Source organism: Strigops habroptila, unplaced genomic scaffold, assembly GCF_004027225.2.
Source record: "Strigops habroptila isolate Jane unplaced genomic scaffold, bStrHab1.2.pri NW_022045627.1_ctg1, whole genome shotgun sequence".
Taxonomy (NCBI): domain Eukaryota; kingdom Metazoa; phylum Chordata; class Aves; order Psittaciformes; family Psittacidae; genus Strigops; species Strigops habroptila.
The window spans coordinates 29,619-47,762 of NW_022651104.1; the positions used below are offsets into that span (position 1 = coordinate 29,619).

Below are 18,144 nucleotides of genomic sequence, written 5' to 3' on the forward strand. Positions count from 1 at the left end.
TTCCACCTTCCCCTTCTTGAAAATGGGGGTTACGTTACCCTTCTTCCAGTCATCGGGAACTTCACCTGACTGCCACGATTTTTCAAATATGATGGACAGTGGTTTAGCAACTTCATTCTTGTCCTCATCCCTGCAGCCCTGCTGTGTGCCAGGTGCTGCCGTGGCGCTGGCTGCCGGTGGGCTCCCCGGCTCCCAGTGCTGTTCTTGCACAGGACTGTGCTCACGCTGCCTGAGCTCTTCATTGCAGAGGCAGAGGCTGTGGGGCTGAGTGGGGCAGGTGTCCAGCAGGTCTCTGGCTATGCAACTCTGCTGCCATGACAAGGTGGTTTCCTGTCCCCAAACACAAACCAAGAGCTGTGTCCGCCTTCCTGCCCAAATACACCTGCAGCCTCAGACCCACCTCCCTGTCCTTCCTCTGCTGCAGCCCCGGGGACACGAGGCCATGGCTTGGGGCAGCTGTAAGACCCCCTGCACTCAGGTGCTCGGAAGCTGCAGGATGGGGATGGAGGGGATCGAGCGGGGTCACCCGTCTGCTTCCCATTTACAGTTCTGCTTCTGGAAACACTGCCAGCTTCTCACTGCATTGCTCCAGTGCTTGCGCGTGCAAGAGGAGCAGGAGAATTGCAATCTCTTGTCCCTTATCTCCGGCCTTAGCAACTCCAAGCCTCGCTCCTTATTCCTCCCGTCCTTTCTACACCCCTCTCATTCCGGTCACTGGGCTGCAGCACGCAGCGGGCTCCAAAAACCAGCTGACGTGGGAGCCGCTGCATCACACGCTGTCTCATCCCATCGGGAGGCACTTTTCCTACATGGGCAGCACGCACTGCCAAGAGCCAGCGGGACTGCAAGCTCACCAGCTGGGAAGTGCTGCAAGGAAAGGGGTCGCTCCGCAGGCTTCTCTGCTACCGACAGGAGGGAAAAGCTGAAGCAGGCAGAGGCGAGCCCTGGGGGGAAAGCGACATGGTTTATTAGCCCGAGAAGGTGTCCACAGTGAGTGCAGGCTGCAGCACGATGTCCTCAGCGCAGCTCCCTCAGGCCTGGAGCTGGCAGCGGGGCACTACTCCTCCACTTGTGGGTTCATGCAAGAGCAGCTGCAAGCCTTGCACAGACCCTTCAGCACCCTTCTGAAGCAGGATGGTTGCTGCTCTTGGACCTCTTCATGTCTGCCATAATGCAATTCTGTTTGCGGGAAGACGTAGAAGGCTCTGGGGAAAGAATAGCTGTAGTTGTAGTAATAGGGGGACCTCTCGTAAATGTCTGCTTCCATCCACGTATAAGGTCTACAACTGGGGTGATTGCAGTGAGGGATTTGAGCCCCTGTAGGAGGAGGGGAGGCCGGGGCACTGCCGGACTTGAACAGACGCTGCCTCCAGCTTAGCCTGGATGCCTCTTGCCTCCAGGGTGTCGCTGCCCTTTCATGAGCTGCTGCATACGCTGCCTGTGCATCCTCGTAGAATCGCGGGGTAGCAAAGGTTGTGCTGGCCTCTCCTTGGTGCTTTTTAGGTGCTTTCCTCACTCCGCGCCCGAATACAGCCTGCAGAGCTCTGTTGAGAACTGAGAGCCTGGGTGCGGTCCGTCTCTGCGCGTGTGGTGGGAGCTGACTCCAGGAATGTCCTGATCCCTGCCTCCGGGCCCGTGATGGTGTCTCTCTCTGGGCCTCTGCTGGTGTTGGCACAGGAGACTCGGTGGACTGAACTTCTGCAGGTCTCCTTGCTGCCGTCGACACATCTACTCCTTCAGCCACGTCCTGCTCTTCCAGAGACTGCTGGATAGTTTCCTGCATCACAGCAAAACCCCCGCGAATGACATCCCTCACGAACTGGCTGGCTAGTTCCTGTGGAACAAACTCAGAGGCTATGGGGCTGAGCAGAGCAAGTGCCTCCTTCTGGGCCTCTTTGTCTTCCTCCTGCTTGCTAAAGGCACAGGAAGCTCGTGCCGATGCTGCCTTCTCTTTTGCTGCTGGGACGAGAGGGGCTGTGCTTGGCTCTCCCTGAGGCTCTGCGGCCACAGGAGACTCTGTGTCCTCAACTGCTGCAGGTCTCATTGCTGCCACTGACACATTCACATGGCTTTGAGCCATGTCCTCCTGTTCCAGAGGCTGCTCATCAAAGCCAGGGGAAGCTGATGCCAGTGCCTCCTCCTGCTCTTGTTGCACAGCAGTGAGAGGTGCCTGGTGCTGCTCTTCCTCAGCAGCTCCAGCCAGGCTCGGAGCTGCCGGCTCGGTGTCCGTGGGACCAGCCGGGGCAGGAGACACGCTCTGCAGGTCTCCAGCTGCCTCTGCTGCCGCATCTGTGCCCATGCTGCTGAGGATGCTGGATTCCTCCTGGATATGCAATCGGGGGTCCTGGAAGAGCTCTGGCACCAAGGGGCATATCCAGATTTTGTCTGTGGTGATGACTTCCGCATGGGACAGGACATTGTCGATGTCCTCAACGCACTGTTTCTCCCCCTCTGCAGGCAAGGCTGCTGACTCCTCCTGTGAACACACAGCAGAACATCAGGAGCTAACAGCTCTCCCCAGCCGTGTCTCTCTCGGGGGTGGAGGGAGTTTTGTGGGTGCCGTGCCATGGGCTGCCTTCTCCCCTGTGGCCCTGTGACCAGCGCCAGGGCTGGGTGGTGCATTGGCCCGTCACTTGGTCCTGGGGCTGCTGCTGGTGGCTGCTCACTGGGGAGGTCCCTCCCGGGCTGCTCTCCTTCAGTGCCTTTGCTCCAGAGGAGGGGTGCAGGACGGGAGAGCAAGAGCACAGGCAGGGGAGGGAGGGGATGTCAGCGGGATGGCACAGGGAGCACCAGCAATGCCCCTGCCACGCACAGCCTGGGGTCTGGGGCTGCCTCCAGCACCTTGGCATCGCTGGTGCCGGCCACACGCTGTCACTCACCTGGTGCTGAGAGTCCTGAGCCAAGGGAGAAGCTGCTGCTTCTCCTTCATCGTCTGCTCCAGGGGCAGGGGGCGGTGTTCCAGCATCTGCCCCAGGGATCTCAGTCAAAGAAGGTGTCACATCCCCCTCGTGTGCTGCCGGGGAGACACCGGCTCTTATGGCCTCTTCTTGATGGTCTCCAGCCACAGGAGACACCATGTCTTCTCCACCCTCGGCTGCTGCTGGCGAGCCACCGGCTCTTATGGCCTCTTCTTGATGGTCTCCAGCCACAGGAGACACCATTTCTTCTCCACCCTCGGCTGCTGCTGGGACGAGAGGGGCTGTGCTTGGCTCTCCCTGAGGCTCTGCGGCTACAGGAGACTCCGTGTCCTCAACTGCTGCAGGTCTCATTGCTGCCATTGGCACACGCACATGGCTCACAGCAGACTCGGTGTCCTTAAGTGCTGCATGCAGCGATGCTGCCATCGCCGCATGCCAGCTTTGGCTTGTGTCTTGCCCTTCCGCCTGCTTCTTGCTGGTTCTCAGGATCCCAGCCGAGGGCAGGAGCAGCAGCTTCCTCTTTTTGGATGTGGCTGTGACCTGCAGAGCTGCGTCCATTACTCTGATGCTCTGCAGGGCAGGTGCATGTCTCTGCCCCTGTGGTGCTGCCTCCTTCTTGCCAAGGTTATTAGAAGCTGGTGCCGGTGCCACAGGAAGGAGACGTGCCTGGTGCTCCTCTTCCTCAGGAGCTCTGGCCACACAGCTCTTCTTCGGCTGCTCCGAAGACCTGGTCTTGCTGGGCTGGGGGGGCAGATGCCGTGCAACAGGCGTGTAGTGCACACCGAGGAACTTGGTGTTGATGCAGGAATTCATGCGTGCCGCCGGCATTGCTGGCAGGTGCTCTGCTGCTTGCCCTGTGTTCCTGCTCTGGGGAGCACCGGTGCCCCCATGGGTGCGAGAATGAAGTGTGGGCTGAGCGGCAGGGGCCTTGCTGCTGCCAGCCACCGGGACAGTGTCTGTCCTTGTCCTCATCCCTGCAGCCCTGCTGTGTGCCAGGTCCTGCCGTGGCGCTGGCTGCTGGAGGGCTCCCCGGCTCCCAGTGCTGTTCTTGCGCAGGACTGCGCTCACGCTGCCTGAACTCTTCATTGCAGAGGCAGAGGCTGTGGGGCTGAGTGGGGCAGGTGTCTGGCAGGTCTCTGGCCATGCAACTCTGCTGCCATGACTTGGTTTGCAGCGCAGCTGGGCTGCAGTTTTGAGAAGCTGCTGTTGGCTGCTGCTCGTGCTGCCGATGGCCAAGCTGCTGACAGTGTCAGAAGCTGCAGAGGTTGCTGGTGTCACAGGCGGCAGCCTGCAGGAGGTGACGACTGGTGTCTTTGAGCGATGAGGCGGCCGGTGTGCCATTGCCACCAATGGTGGCAGACGAAGCGTCTGCTCATGCATTGGCCCACTGCTGCGGGGCAGCATCCCTCGGTGCCCCGCGCTGCTCATCTGTAAGAGAAGCCGAGGAGAGAAGCTGTGTGATGGTGTCCCTTGCGCCCGCGTCCCAGCGGGCTGAGCTCTTGCACTTGGGCTCCCCTGCCAGCCCCAGGGCAGGGCTCAGCCCCGCAGGCGGCTGCCGCCTGCTCCCAGAGCCGGCTGGGGACAGGGCTGGCCACCCGCAGCCCTCGGCCGCTGCCCAGAGCACCCCCGGCACGCCGGGGAGCTGGCTGGGTACGGCGTGGGGGCCTCAGCTTGCTCCCTCCCGCACCTCCCGCCTGCCCGTCAGCAGCTCCCGGGGTTGGGACGACGTTCGGCCCCGTCTCCCTCAGGCTCCCTACCTGTGCCTGCTGGTTGGCGACAGGCTGAAACCTCTCTGGGTTGGGCACCCGTGCCTGCGTGATCCCATGGTGGGACGAGGCCTGGCTCGGGCTGCCCTGCGGCTGTTCCTCGGGCTGCCTGCGGGCCACCTGCGGGCAGGAGGAGGAGGAGGAAGAGGTGTGTGATGGAAGTGGCTGCCTTGGCACAGCGGCCCCCGCAGTGCCGGCAAGCCCGGCCCCGGCACCAAGGCAGCTCCGTGCGGCCCCGTCCCACCAGCGGCCTCCCCCTCCTGCCCCGGCTCTCACCTGGCACATCCTCTGTGCGCTTGGCCTGCCCTCAGCGGGCTGGGAACGGGCGTTCGCCTCTTTGCCCACGGGCATCTTCCACGTCCTGGGACGCTGACCTGCCGTGGGCTTCCAGGGAAATTGCTGCCTCCTGAGGGAGGCTGCTCCTCTGGACTGGGCTGCTCCAGGGCTCTCGCTCCTTATGTACCCCACGCTCACCACGGGGCCACCCCTGTCACAATGGCCTCTGGGCATGAGGAGCCCCCCTACATCACAAAACCCGGCGGTCGCAATGGAGATGCCCACACCTATGACCCGTCCCAGCCATTCCGAACCAGTCTCAGGTGTCTCCACAGCGACCACCGAGGCTTTGTGATGTTGGCGGCATCGTGCCCATGGCCACTGGGCTCACCAGGGCTGCTCCCGGCAGTCATAGAGACAACCAGGTTGGAAAAAAACCTTTAAGATCATCAAATCCAACCATTCCCCAGCACTGCCAAGGCCACCACTAACCCATGGCACTGAGCGCCTCGTCTGCACGGTGTGTGAACACTTCAGGGACGGTGACTCCACCACTGCTCTGGGCAGCCTGTTCCAATGCCTGACTCCACCTGAAGTGAAGAAATGCTTCCTAATCGCCAGTCTAAACCTCCCCTGGCCCAGCTCGAGGCCGTTTTCTCTTGTTCTATCCCTCATTCCTTAGGAGAGCAGACCAGGCACCTTCTGGCTCCAGCTTCCTTTCAGGTAGAGAGCAATAAGGTCCCCCCTGAGCCTTCTCTTCTCCACACTAAACCCCCCAGGTCTCTCAGCCGTTCCTCATCACACTTGTGCTCCAGGCCCTGCACCAGCTCCGGTGCCCTTCTCTGGCCCTGCTCCAGCACCTCAATGTCTCTCCTTAGAGGGAGCCCAGGTCTGAACACAGGATTCGAGGGGCGGCCACAGCAGTGCCCGGTACAGGGGGACAATCACTGCCCTGGTTCTGCTGGCCACACTAGTGCTGATACAGGCCGGGATGCTCCCAAGTTCAGGACCCGGCACTTTGCCTTCTTGAACCTCATCCCATTGGCCACAGCCCGTTGATCCAGCCGGTCCAGATCCCTCTGCAGAGCTTCCTGCCCTACAGCACATCAACACTCTCACTCAACTTGGTGTCGTCCACATACTTACTGAGGGTGCACTCGATCCCCTCATCCAGATCATCAGGGATCTGGTTCTGTGATTCTATGATTCTAAGAAAGAAATTAAGCAACACTGGCTCCAATACTGAGCCCTAGGGGACACCAGTAGTGACCAGTCTTGTTGGCAGACAAGAGAGTAAGAGACATCAGGGAAGCTGAGAGGGAGCTGAGCTGCTGGCTCCAGGATGCGGTGTTCCAGCATCAGCCCCAGGGATCTCAGTCAAAGAAGGTGTCACATCCCCCTCGTGTGCTGCCGGGGAGACACCGGTTGTTACGGACTCTTCCTGATGGGAAGACACGGGAGACACCATGTCTTCTCCACCCTCTCCTGCTTCTGCAATGAGAGGTGCTGTGCTTGGCTCTCCCTGAGTTTCTGCGGCCTCAGGAGATGCAGCGTCCTCAGCTACTGCAGCTGAAATTTCTGCCATGGCCACATCCAAGCTCTTGGTCTTCTCCTTGTGTTCCGCAGCAGCGAGAGGTGCCCGGTGCTGCTCTTCCTCAGCAGCTCCAGCCAGGCTCGGAGCTGCCGGCTTGGTGTCCGTGGGACCGAGTTCTTGTTCTTGTGCTTGTTCACAGGAACCAGCCTGTGAACGGGGTTGGGAAGAGGATGGAGTCATCTTCAATATGGGGGGGACACACAGAGTTATCCACGTGAAATGAGAAGAAAGTGGTACAACCTTGAATGATTCCATTTTTGAGATGTAGGACTCTTCCTCAGTTCTCCCTTCATCCTTCCTTAACACCGTCCTGGGCAACGTGCTGCTCCTGGCTAAGAGCAGCTTCAACAAATGGATTGCGAGTGTCACTAGGAGTAAGCCCAGGTAGACCTGAGTGATGTTTGACCTCCTCCAGAACCCGCTAAACTTCTGACATGATCTTCACTGAAGGCAGAGCATGAGACTGAAAAGTCCTTGATCAGGATTAGTGCTACTGAGCAACAACTGAACCATCGGTGTGTTATCAGTGTTGTTCTCAGACTAAAGCTGAAACACAGTGCTGCACCAGATACTAGGAAGGAGAAAATAACTATTACAGCTGAAGCCAGGACAGTATCCACCCCTTATTCCATACCATTCACGTCATGCTCAGCCCCCACATTTTTCAGTATACCATCGCTTTTTGTCTCGATATATATACACAGAGATATCATTCCTTCAGCCATGGACCATCCCCATAAAGATCGCTGAGTTCATTCAGTCCATGATGTCAGGCTCCATCTGTCATAACAGTCTTTCTGGGCAGGAATGAGAGTGCGTAGTTTTGGACTTTTCAGTCTCATGTTCTGTCAGTGAGGAGGGGCACGGGAAGCCGGGAGGAAGCAGAGACAGGACACCTGACCCGAACTAGCCAAAGGGTATTCCATCCCATAGCACGTCATGCCCAGGATAGAAACGGGGGAGCTACGCAGAAGGACCGGATCACTGCTCGGGGCTTTGGGTAGGCAAACGTGCCAGTGCTGATGAACAAGGTGACCGCGGCCAGGTGAGGGAGGCACGTGGAAAAGCCTTTGTGGTGTCCCTGCTCAGAGGGGATCCTCAGCACGGCCCTGAAGATCTGCACATAGGACCCCACAATGAAAACAAAACACCCATGTGCTAAACAGAAACTAACCACAGGAAGCCCAACTTCCCTGAGGTAGGAACGTGAGCAGGAGAGCTTGAGGAGCTGGGGGATTTCACAGAAGAACTGCTCCACAGCATTGCCTCGGCAGAGGGGTAGGGAAAATGTATTGGCTGTGTGCAGCAGAGCAGTGAGAAACCCACTGCCCCAGGCAGCTGCTGCCATGTGGGCACAAGCTCTGCTGCCCAGGAGGGTCCCGTAGTGCAGGGGCTTGCAGATGGCCACAGAGCGGTCGTAGGACGTGATGGTGAGAAGATATAACTGCTGAAAACAAGAAGAGAAAGAAAAAACTGTGCAGCACAACCTGTGTAGGAGATGGCCCTGGTGTTCCAGAGGGAATTGGCCATGGATTTGGGGACAGTGGTGGAGATGCAGCCCAGGTCCAGGAGGGAGAGGTTGAGCAGGAAGAAGTACATGGGGGTGTGGAGGTGCTGGTCGCAGGCTGTGCTGGTGATGATGAGGCCGTTGCCCAGGAGCGCAGCCAGGGAGATGCCCAGGAAGAGCCAGAAGTGCCAGAGCTGCAGCTCCCGCGTGTCTGCGAATGGCAGGAGGAGGAAGTGGGTGATGGAGCTGCCGTTAGACATCTGCTGCCTCTGGACGTGAGGTCTGTTCAAACAAGGAAAGGACAGGGAGAAATTACAACATATGCATTTCCTTGTTCCTGACTGAAATGCGTTTCCTTCCTCTGGTTTGTGTTGGCTGAGTGTGCTGTGAGGAGCAGGACCTCTGCCCATGTGCTGCCAGGGAGTCAGCTTTGCTCTGAAGCAGTGCTTTGTCCAGCTCTGATGTTCACAAGGGATGTCAGATGAAATCCAACTCTACTGTCAAGTTTAGTCCTTGCACTCATGACTCGGGTGAGTCTGGGCTGCACAAGAGAGGCTCAGCATGGCCTTAGAAGCATTTTGACTGTCTTTTTATTGACTAGCATAACACTGCTGAGGCTTCTTTCTAGAGGTATAAATCCTTCTTTGTATGACTGAAAACCTGAAGAGTATTGAAACAGGCAAAAGGTCTCAGCTCTCTGTGGCTTAGTGCAGAGCCAGGAGAGCTGCAGTGTCCATCAGTCCTTTCCCATTTGCCCTGTGCTTACACTTGCACTGCCTGTAGGATGCCTTCACACACAAATTGATCTTAAGAACCCCCACAAACATCTGTCCTGTGCTGAGAGCAGGGGAGCACGGTTTCAAAGGGCAGGTCCTGGAGCTCTCATGGGGAGAAGCAAAGGACTGTGCGCTGCCTCAATGTCTTTCAGAAGGACCCTCTGCCAGTGATGTGGAGCTCTGAGCAGCCCTGACCCACGGAGCACCCTCTCAAGTGCACAAGAACACTTCTCTGTCCCTGCCCGGGGTTGTTCCTTTCCCCCAGCTTCTCCCCCAGCGCCGTGGGGAGCTCCCGGGCAGGCTGAGTGCTGACCCTGGCAGGCGGCAGAGTCCCTGCCCCGGCACACAGCCCCTGGGGTGCAGGGACCCTGCTCGCAAGGACAGCGCTGGGCACCCCTGGCTGCACACCCACATTCACACCCTGCAGCCAGCCCCAGGACGAGGGACCTGTCTTCTCCTGCCCCTCGCATGGTGCAGAGGGAAGCCCTGCTCTGCAGCACATCCTCCTCCTTATCTACACGGAGACACTAAGAGAGTCCTCCTGGCAGATCCCATGGACTGTCCGAGGCAGCAGCTTGAGGAGATCCCTCCAGGAACTGCAGCTGCATTGCCCTGCACCCAGAGCCTTACCACGCACAGGGCTGGGAAGGTTTCTCCTGCAGGGAGCTCTCAGCATCCTCCACTGCCAAGTGCCTTTAAGCTCTCTGAGGCTCACAGGTCTGCCCTCGGTGCCTGCAGGCAGTGCCCCAGCCCTGCTCCTGGGCACAGCTGTCTCTCTGCAGCGCTGCCCGCTTGCCAGCATCTCTCTGCGTCCCAGGAGCCCGGCCCAGCTCAGCAGCAGAGGCCCAGCCCAAGGTGGCACTGCCTCTGCCCCTCTGGGCTCCCTCCAGGGCTCCCTGGGGCTCCAGGGGAACAGCACGGGAAACAGGCTGAAGCAAGCACTGATGTTCCCTCCCTCAGCTGGGAGACACACTGCCTTCCTGCAGTGTCATTTCTCTGCTGAGAGACAGAGTTATGGCTAAAAATCAACTTTTCTTAGAATCACAGAATTGTTTAGTTTGGAAAAGACCCTTGAGAACATCGAGTCCAACCATTAAGCTGTCACTAGCAAGTCCACACATTGACCATGAGAACAGCCCTGGAGGGATACCTCGTCTGGATGGTCACCAACAGCAACTGGGACTTTAAGTGGTATTTTACTTCTTACCATAATGTCACTAATTTCTATTCCATTCTGTTTGTTGTTAAACATTCTGCTACACATGAGAGGATGGAAATCAGCTGGACAAGTTACGTTATTCCAGAAACCTCCTCGTATAGATAATGGTACATAAACGCATTTAACAAACTCTTTAACAATCGAGTAAAGCAACCAAAAATGTCCCTCAATTTACCACTGGAATTCAGCACTACTCTGTTTGTAGGCACAGAGGCAAGAGGTGACCACACCACTCTGTGAGAAAGATGGATTGACTTTAGTGACAAGGTGGATCGTGCTGGTGCATCCCCCCCTTTCCTGGAGCCCTCTGCTTCCCAAGGAATTCCTATTAGGCCCCAGCCTTTGCACAGCACAAGGAGTTGGGTGCTGGGTGCTCCCTGGCTGCACCAAGAGCTCTGGTTGCCTGGTGAAGGTGGGGAGCAGCACACAGAGATCTGGAAAGTTGGATACTCCCAGATCATACCAGGAGCACTTTTGGGATCATCAGTCATTCCCTGCCAACCTGGAACAGAACTGTTGTGCAACTGGGGCAACCGACACAGAATTGAGGCCGGGATGAAAACTGGCTGATGACTAAAGCCCATCATCTGATGACCCTAGAAATGGCGGTCCCAAGAGAGAGACCCTTTGAGCTCTCCTGGACCCCAGCGGGCTGTGACCGGTATCTCCCTCAGAGTGGGACACCTCTGAGAGCCCCTAAACTCTCCAGTTTAGGAAATAGGGGGATCATCTGCCTGGGCTGTTCCTGCTGCTCGTGGACACTCAGCCCTTCGCCCGCTGCCAAAGCTGATGTGAGTATTGTGCTCTGCTTTTACTTTTCACTGCCCAAGGGCAGCTTTAACACAGGTATGCATGTAGATGTGTCTATAGCCATCTAGCTCCAGCTCAGTGTGTTGTGCCAGCTTAGATATTCATTTGTAAGTGTGTGTATATTAGCTTCAGTGATCAAGTGTCGTTAGAAAACCTGTGATTCATTTTACGAATGCAAACTGCTGCTACCTGACATTGGTGACCCTTTAGATGAATACCAGGTCTGAGACTAAGATGGGATCCAGCCGCACCCAGACTCCTCTCGGAGAGGGAGTTTAGAAAGCAAAGGGGTCCAATCTGAACCTCGTGACTCAACGGGAGGGTCTCCCTTATTCCTTTTGTGTTTGCAGTTTCTATACACACGATTTCAGTTCAATACTGTGTAAATCACTTGAACCCAGTCCTGTATAAATCACTGCCAAGTCTGACACAATCTCTTTTTGTAGGTGGTGGAGTGGGGCCTCGCCACCAAATCCTGTTGAATCGTGCACGCACCCCAGCCCTGACTCTGCACAGGGCAGCAAGGGGTGCTGCTCTTCACTACAGCCCAGCTGGGCTGAACTGAGTCGATGCTCACACAGAAACCTGCCTTTGTCCCAGACGAGGCTCTACAGACCACAGGATTCTCCAGAAGTACCAGCCCATCTGGTTTTCTTGTCCCATCCTTGCACAGGGGGAGACCCTTGTTGCTGTTTCTCCTAGAACACACGGGAGTAGAAAATGAAATATCATTTTTAATAACAAAACTGCATTCCAATTACCATGGAAAATATGGAACAAGATGCTAAAGCCCAACAGGTTTTACCAGGAAGAACAACAATTAACCAAAAATTCCCTCCTTTCCCAGTTTCCTCAGGAACTGACAAGTGCACGTGACACAGCAAGTGATCTGTGTGACTACTGCACGTGGAGGTGAGCAATTCCTTTTGGTGTTAGATCTGTATAGTCAGATTTATCTCCAAACGAACTCAACTATGTACCAAGCAAATAGGCAGGTAGTTTTCAGCTGGATCTGCAGTGCCCTGCTAGGACCTGCACATTTGGGGACTCCAGAAATAGCTGGGACTTCTTCTCCCAAGAAATCCACCCCTGACAGGAAGGAAACACACACTCTGCTCTGTGACACCAGGGGTCACTCCTTCAGCTGAGGTCTAATCCATTTTCAGAAATCACACAAACCCACTGTGCATTCAGCACACCAGGAGCTTTTATCAAAACCTGGTCTCCCCAGAACACTTCAGTTGTAGAGGCACTAAATATTTATGTAAAGGGTTGGAAGGGACCTTAAAGCTCATCCAGTTCCAACCCCTGCCACGCGCAGGGACACCTTCCGCTAGAGCAGGTTGCTCCAAGCCCCTGTGTCCAACCTGGCCTTGAACACTGCCAGGGATGGGGCAGCCGCAGCTTCTCTGGGCACTCTGTGCCTGTGTCCCACCACCCTCACAGGGAAGAACTTCCCAGGATCCCATCTCATCTCCCCTCTCTGTCAGGTTAAATCCGTTCCCCCTTGTCCCGTCCCCACAGGCCCTTGTTCTCCCCACAAGAAATGAAGGGAGATCCCAGGATTTAAGGCAGCTGGAGCGCTCGGCTGCCGGCTCAGCCAGAGGAACTCACACACCGAGTCCAAAGCAGCGACTCTGGTGAAGTCACTTGAGGTGTTCTTGGGAATTCCTAAAGCACCCGAAGAACGCGATCGCCACCCACCTCGTTCCATGCTCATGTGCCCACAGACGTCACCGGCACCAAGACACCAAGACGGGAACCACCAGGGGAGCTGCTGTTGCCTCCTCCACCGGCAGCTTGTGTTCCGTGGGGCAGTTGTCATCTCCTGGTGCCTCCGGTGACGGGTTCCATGGGGTTCTGTGGCCTCGCACACCTGAACATGGGGTGTTCCAGAATCAGCCACCCCGTGGTCCTCATGATCATCGTGATGCCTGTGTCCCCATGTGCCCTACCGTGTCCCCATGGTCACCATGTCCCCGTGTCCCCAGCACATCCCCGTGGTCACCATACAGTGGCAGATGGCCCTGTACCACGAGACGGCCGACAATGCTGAGGGCTCCGACAGCCCCGAGCAGATCACCTGGAGGGTGCAGGAGGTGTCGGCCGTGCTCTACCTCCTCGAGGTCGGGGGTGCTGGGGGGTCCCTGGGTGCTCTTGGGAGGCTCTGCAGTGCAGGGGATATTGGCTGTGCCCCATGGGCTCGAGCAGCTCAGGGTCCTGGGGGGGGCCAAGAGGTTTTAAGGATCCCCCGAGGGGGGCCCTGGGGTCCTCAAGAGTCTTGGGGGGGATCCTTGGGGTGTATCCAGGGATGCCATGAAGGGGTTCCTGGGATGCTACGGGGGCTCTGGTGGGGTCCATGGGGGGCTCTGGAGGTGCTCCAGGCCTTCCCTGGCATTCTCTAGGGGTATCCCCGGGATGCTCTGTGGGTCCTGAGGGTGCTCTGGGGGTGCTTTAGGGGTCACCGTGGCCAAAACCGACCCAAATACGGCAAATTGGGGAGTTTATTGGGTTTTTTTATTCCCATCTTGCCACGAGCAGGGAGCGTTTTCTCACTCCTGACCCTCATTAAATAGAATTTCCCTCCTTCCCAGCAAATCTCTATTAAATCAGTGGTAAATCAGGGCAGCGCTGCCAGGAACAGACCCAGCAGCCCCTGCCCTCCCCCCCCCAGGGGGGAAACAGCCCCCAGAACCCCCCACAACAGCCCCGCTCCATCCCCAGGGCCATGCGGCCGGGGCGGGCAGGGAAAGGTGCGGGACCCCCCCTCGCCTCCCCCCCCCCATGCTCCCAGCCCCCCTGTGCCGGGTTCCCAGCACCCCATCCTCCCGGGCACCCCCCAGCCCCACTGCCCAGTGCTCACACCCGCCCCCCCGCATTCCCCAGCACCCCGGGAGCGCCCGGCCCCACTGCCCAGAGCCTCGGGGGTCCGCACACCCCCAGCCCCGCTCCCCGGGCTCTGCAGCGCCCCCCAGCTCCGCTCCGCGGACCCACACCCAGCTCCCGCTCCCGCGCCGCCGCGCGCCCCGGCCCCGCCTCCGCCGCTGCAGCCAATCAACGCGCGGCTCCCCCCGCGCGGGGTACGCCGGGAGTTGTAGTCCGGGCTCCGGCGCATGCGGCAGAGGGGGGGTGTAGCGGGACCCCTGGGCGGGGTCCCGGTTTGGGGCGCGGGGGTCCCACTTTGGGGTGCTGGGGTCCCACTTTGGGGTGCTGAGGTCCCATTTTGATATGCTGGGGTCCCGGTTTGGGGTGCTGGGGTCCCAATTTGGGGTGCAGGGGTCCCGGTTTGGGTGCTGGGGTCCAGGTTTGAGGTGCAGGTGCCCCATTTTGGGTGCTGGGGTCTCAGTTTGGGGTACCTGGGTCCCATTTTGGGGTGCAGGGGCCCCGGTTTGGGGCACAGGAGTCCCGTTTTAGGGTGCAGGAGTCCCATTTTGGGGTGCTGGGGTCCCACTTTGGAGTGCTGGGGTCCCATTTTGATATGCTGGGGTCCCGGTTTGGGGTGCTCCCCCACTTTGGGGTGCTGGGATCCCGGTTTGGGGCGCAGGGGTCGAGCTTTGAGGTGCAGGTACCCCATTTTGGGTGCTGGGGTCTCAGTTTGGGGCACAGGGGTCCTATTTTGGGGTGCAGGGGCCCCGGTTTGGGGCGCAGGTGTTAGCCGAGAGAAGAACACATAACCACTCTAAGGAGGTTATATGTGATGCTTTATTTCGAGGCCCCGGGAACCAGGGGTAGCACCCAAATCTGGTTCCAAAGACCGTCACAACGCGCCCGCAATTTATCCTACTAAGATTTCACAATCTAATGTATATTCAGCAGGTTACATCCTTCTCTCATACATATGTATTTATAAATTGCATCATCTCCTGATTACATCATCAGTTGTTTCTGTGCTTGCGCAGCCCCCTTCTGGTGGTCGTCAGGATGAAGTAAGTAGTCTTCCTCAGATGAAGTAAGACGTCTTCCTCGCTATGTCCTTTTTACCTTTTAGAGTCCTGGATAAATCCCAGCGACTGTGCTTGCGCCAATATTCTTCTCTCTCTCCTTGACTGGTTCTTAGTATACAACTCTGGTTTTTAACACAATTAAAAGTTCTACTTGAATAATCTTTAAAGTACTGTTCCTACCAAACCACCACCCCATAAGGATATCGCTTGAATAGTCTCATAAATCTACGTCCACATCCTAGATACTAGCCTTTTCTGACCTAGTGACAAACTTAACAAAACACAAATCAACCAAATCAGTAAGACTAAATACCATATATATATATAGATTAAAACTTGATTAAACTTCTGTTAATCAAACGTTATGATTTCTAACACAGGGGTCCCATTTTAGGGTGCAGGAGTCCCAATCTGGGGTGCTGGGGTCCAGGTTTGAGGTGTAGGGGACCCATTTTGGGGTGCTGGGGTCCCATTTGTGGTGCTGGGGTCCCATTCTGGGGTGCTGGGGTCCCGGTTTGGGTGCTGGGGGGTCAATGACGGGGGGGTCTCTCTGTCACAGTTTAATGCACAGACACTCACAGCTCACACCAACGACACCACGATGGGGGGGGGGGCCGGCAACACCTCATAACACCCATGGGACTCCCCCCCCCTTTTCCCTTCCCCCTCCTTTTGTTTTGCACCAGCAACATCCGCCCCCCCCAACCCCGGGGGGGGGTGTGTCCCCAAATTAACCCCCCCCATTATAAATAATTAACACCCGGGGGGGGGGGAGCCCCAATTTTCCCATCATGCAACGCGTTGGCCTCCCCCAACCCCACCCCTCCAGCTCCATTATGGCTTTTGGCAGGTTTTGGGGTGCGGGGGGGGAGGTTGGGGGGGTTTAGGCAGAATTTGAGGTGCGGGGGGGTCCCCCCCAAGTGAGGGTGATGAAGGCTGAGGCCTTGTCCTTCAGCTGCCGCAGACAGAGGTGGCAGCTCCAACTGCCTGCGGGGGGGGGACACACAAAGGGGGGGTCAATGGAGGGGGCACCCCCAAAAGACACACACACACACCCCCCCCCAGGGCCCGCACTGACCTTCGGGGGGCTCGGCCATGGCGGGGCTCAGGCAGTACATGTGGTACCCCCGGTCGCAATCGTCGCAGAACAGCAGCTGGTCCTGGGGGTGCACAATGGGGGGGTCGGGGTGGTTTTGGGGTTCAGTGGTTTGGGGGGGAGTTCAGAGTGGTTTTGGGTACAGGGGGAAGTGTTGGGGTTCAGGGGGTGTTTTAGGGGTGTTTGGAGAGGTCAGGGGGATGATTTGTGGGGTTCGGGGTGGTTTTAGGGTGCAGGGGGTGGGTCTAGGGGGTGTTTTGGGGGATATTTTGGGGGTGCAGGGAGCGGTTTGGGGTTGTTTTGGGTGTAGAGGGGTGTTTTGGGGTGCGGGGGGTGTCTTCAGGTGTTTCGAGGTCATTTTGGGGTGTTTTTGGGGTGGTTTTGGGTTTTTCTGGCATGGGGTTTTCGGTGTTTCGGAGTGTTTGGGGTGCAGGAGGGGTGGTTTTGTGGTGGTTTGGGGTTGATTTGGGGCGGTTTTGGGGTGGTTTAGGGTGTTTTGGGGTGTTCCAGGGTGGGTTTGAGGTGTTTTAGGGTGGTTTTGGGGTGTTTTGGGGATGGTTTTGGGGTGTTTCAAGGTCTTTTGAGTTGTTTCAGTGTGGATTTGGGGTGTTTCAGGGTGTTGGGGGTGGTTTTGGGGTGCTGGGGGTGGTTGGGGGGGCTCGGGGGCTTTTGGGGTGCTGGGGGTGTTTGGGGGTGCCCGGAGGGGTTTTGGGGTGCTGTATACTGCCTCTGTTGAGTGCAAACCTCCAGCACCTCATTGCAAACTCCATGACCCCTGATATCGGGCACAAGAGAGGAGAGGATGCTCGCAATTGGACTTTTAGGTGGGAAAGCGAGGAGCGAGAGCGATGCCGGTGGCATCGTTGTGGAGCTCACCACGCGTACAACATCGGGGCCCTGCTCCTGCAGCCGAGGAGCCAGGATAAAAAGCTGGTGCTGGGCCTCTTCTGCACACGGTGAGCTCCGCAACGATGCCACCGGCATTGCTCTCGCTCCTCACTTTCGCACCTAAAAGTCCAATTGCATGCATCCTCTACGGCGAGCACGCGAGGCTGTGCCGGAGTCAAGCGCGTAGAGCACAAACGTCCCCCCGCGCTCTCTGGCCCGCCCCCAGCCTCCGCTCAGCCCGGAGCTGGCCGGGGGCCGCCGACACACATGGGAGCCCGGCGCGGAGCGGGCGGGCAGCGGCCGCCGTGACCCCCGAACCCCCTCGGTGCGCGGTGCGGGGGTGCCGGCCCCAGGAGCGCGGTCGGGCAAGGTGCCCGTGGTGCTGCTGATGCGAATTGACCCATCGGCCTATCTGCGCTCCGGGACCGGCGGGGAGTGGCACGCCGCGGAGCTGCGGCCGGCGAAGGCCGGTAACAACCTGGCTCCGCTCGGCCCGGAGAAGCCGGTGGGGGCCGGCGGGGCCCCGGGACAGCAGCAGCGTCCGCGTCTGGCACGCGGGGAAGGAGAAGCAGCCCCTGGAGCGGCTTTATTTTGTGGGACCGCTGCTGGGGAGAGGCGGCTTCGGCTCCGTCTACTCGGGGGTCCGCCTGTCCGTCGGCACCCCGGTAAGTGGCGGGGCTGGCGGCGGGGCGGGGGCCAGCTCAGGCCAACGCTGCCATTGGCTTGCAGGTGGCGATCAAACGGGTGGCTAGGGAGCGCATCTCCTCATGGGTCGAGTGGGTGAGTGTGCGGGTCCACCGGGACAGTGTGGGGCAGGGCGGGTGGGGGGAAACCGGGACAGCATGAGGGGAGCAGGCGCGGAGTCACCGGGGGATGTGGAGCATCCAGGGCAGGGGGTGCCCGGTACTGGGTAGGGGGGCACTGGAGCAGCCCCGGGGCGGGAGGCACCTGGTACCGGTGAGGCCAGACAGGGGGGCACCGGAGCATCTCTGGGGTAAGGGGTCACCTGGTACCGGTGGGGCTGGGCAGGATAGCACTGTAGCATCCCAGGCAGGGGGACACAGGACTCCTGGCCTAGCATCAGCCCCACTGACAGGGTCGTGGGCCAATGCACCACCCAGCCCCAGCACTGGCCACAGGGCCACAGGGGAGAAGGCAGCCCATGGCACGGCACCCACACAACTACCTCCAGCCCTGAGAGAGACACGGCTGGGGAGAGCTGTCAGCTCCTGATGTTCTGCTGTGTGTTCACAGGAGGAGCCAGCAGACTTGCCCGCAGAGGAGGAGAAGGATGAGGATGCGAAGGAGGAGTCGGAATATGTTAGTGACAAAGAGCTGTCCCTAGGAGAA

The 18,144-nt window shown here is 58.3% G+C and overlaps 1 long non-coding RNA gene across 2 annotated transcripts in view; it reads right to left on the reverse strand.

Annotated features, from left to right (window-relative positions):
* The window catches only part of LOC115603217, a 94,020-nt gene that overhangs the window by 8,648 nt on the left and 67,228 nt on the right, over nucleotides 1–18,144 (reverse strand). The window contains exons 1-2 of one of the 2 annotated variants that reach the window (XR_003989829.1): nucleotides 13,207–13,326; nucleotides 12,571–12,800 (exon numbers count right to left, since the gene is read on the reverse strand). This is a non-coding gene — a long non-coding RNA (uncharacterized LOC115603217). Of the gene's footprint in view, nucleotides 1–12,570; nucleotides 12,801–13,206; nucleotides 13,327–18,144 lie in introns of those variants that run through there. The other variant, XR_003989830.1, reaches the window with a different exon arrangement.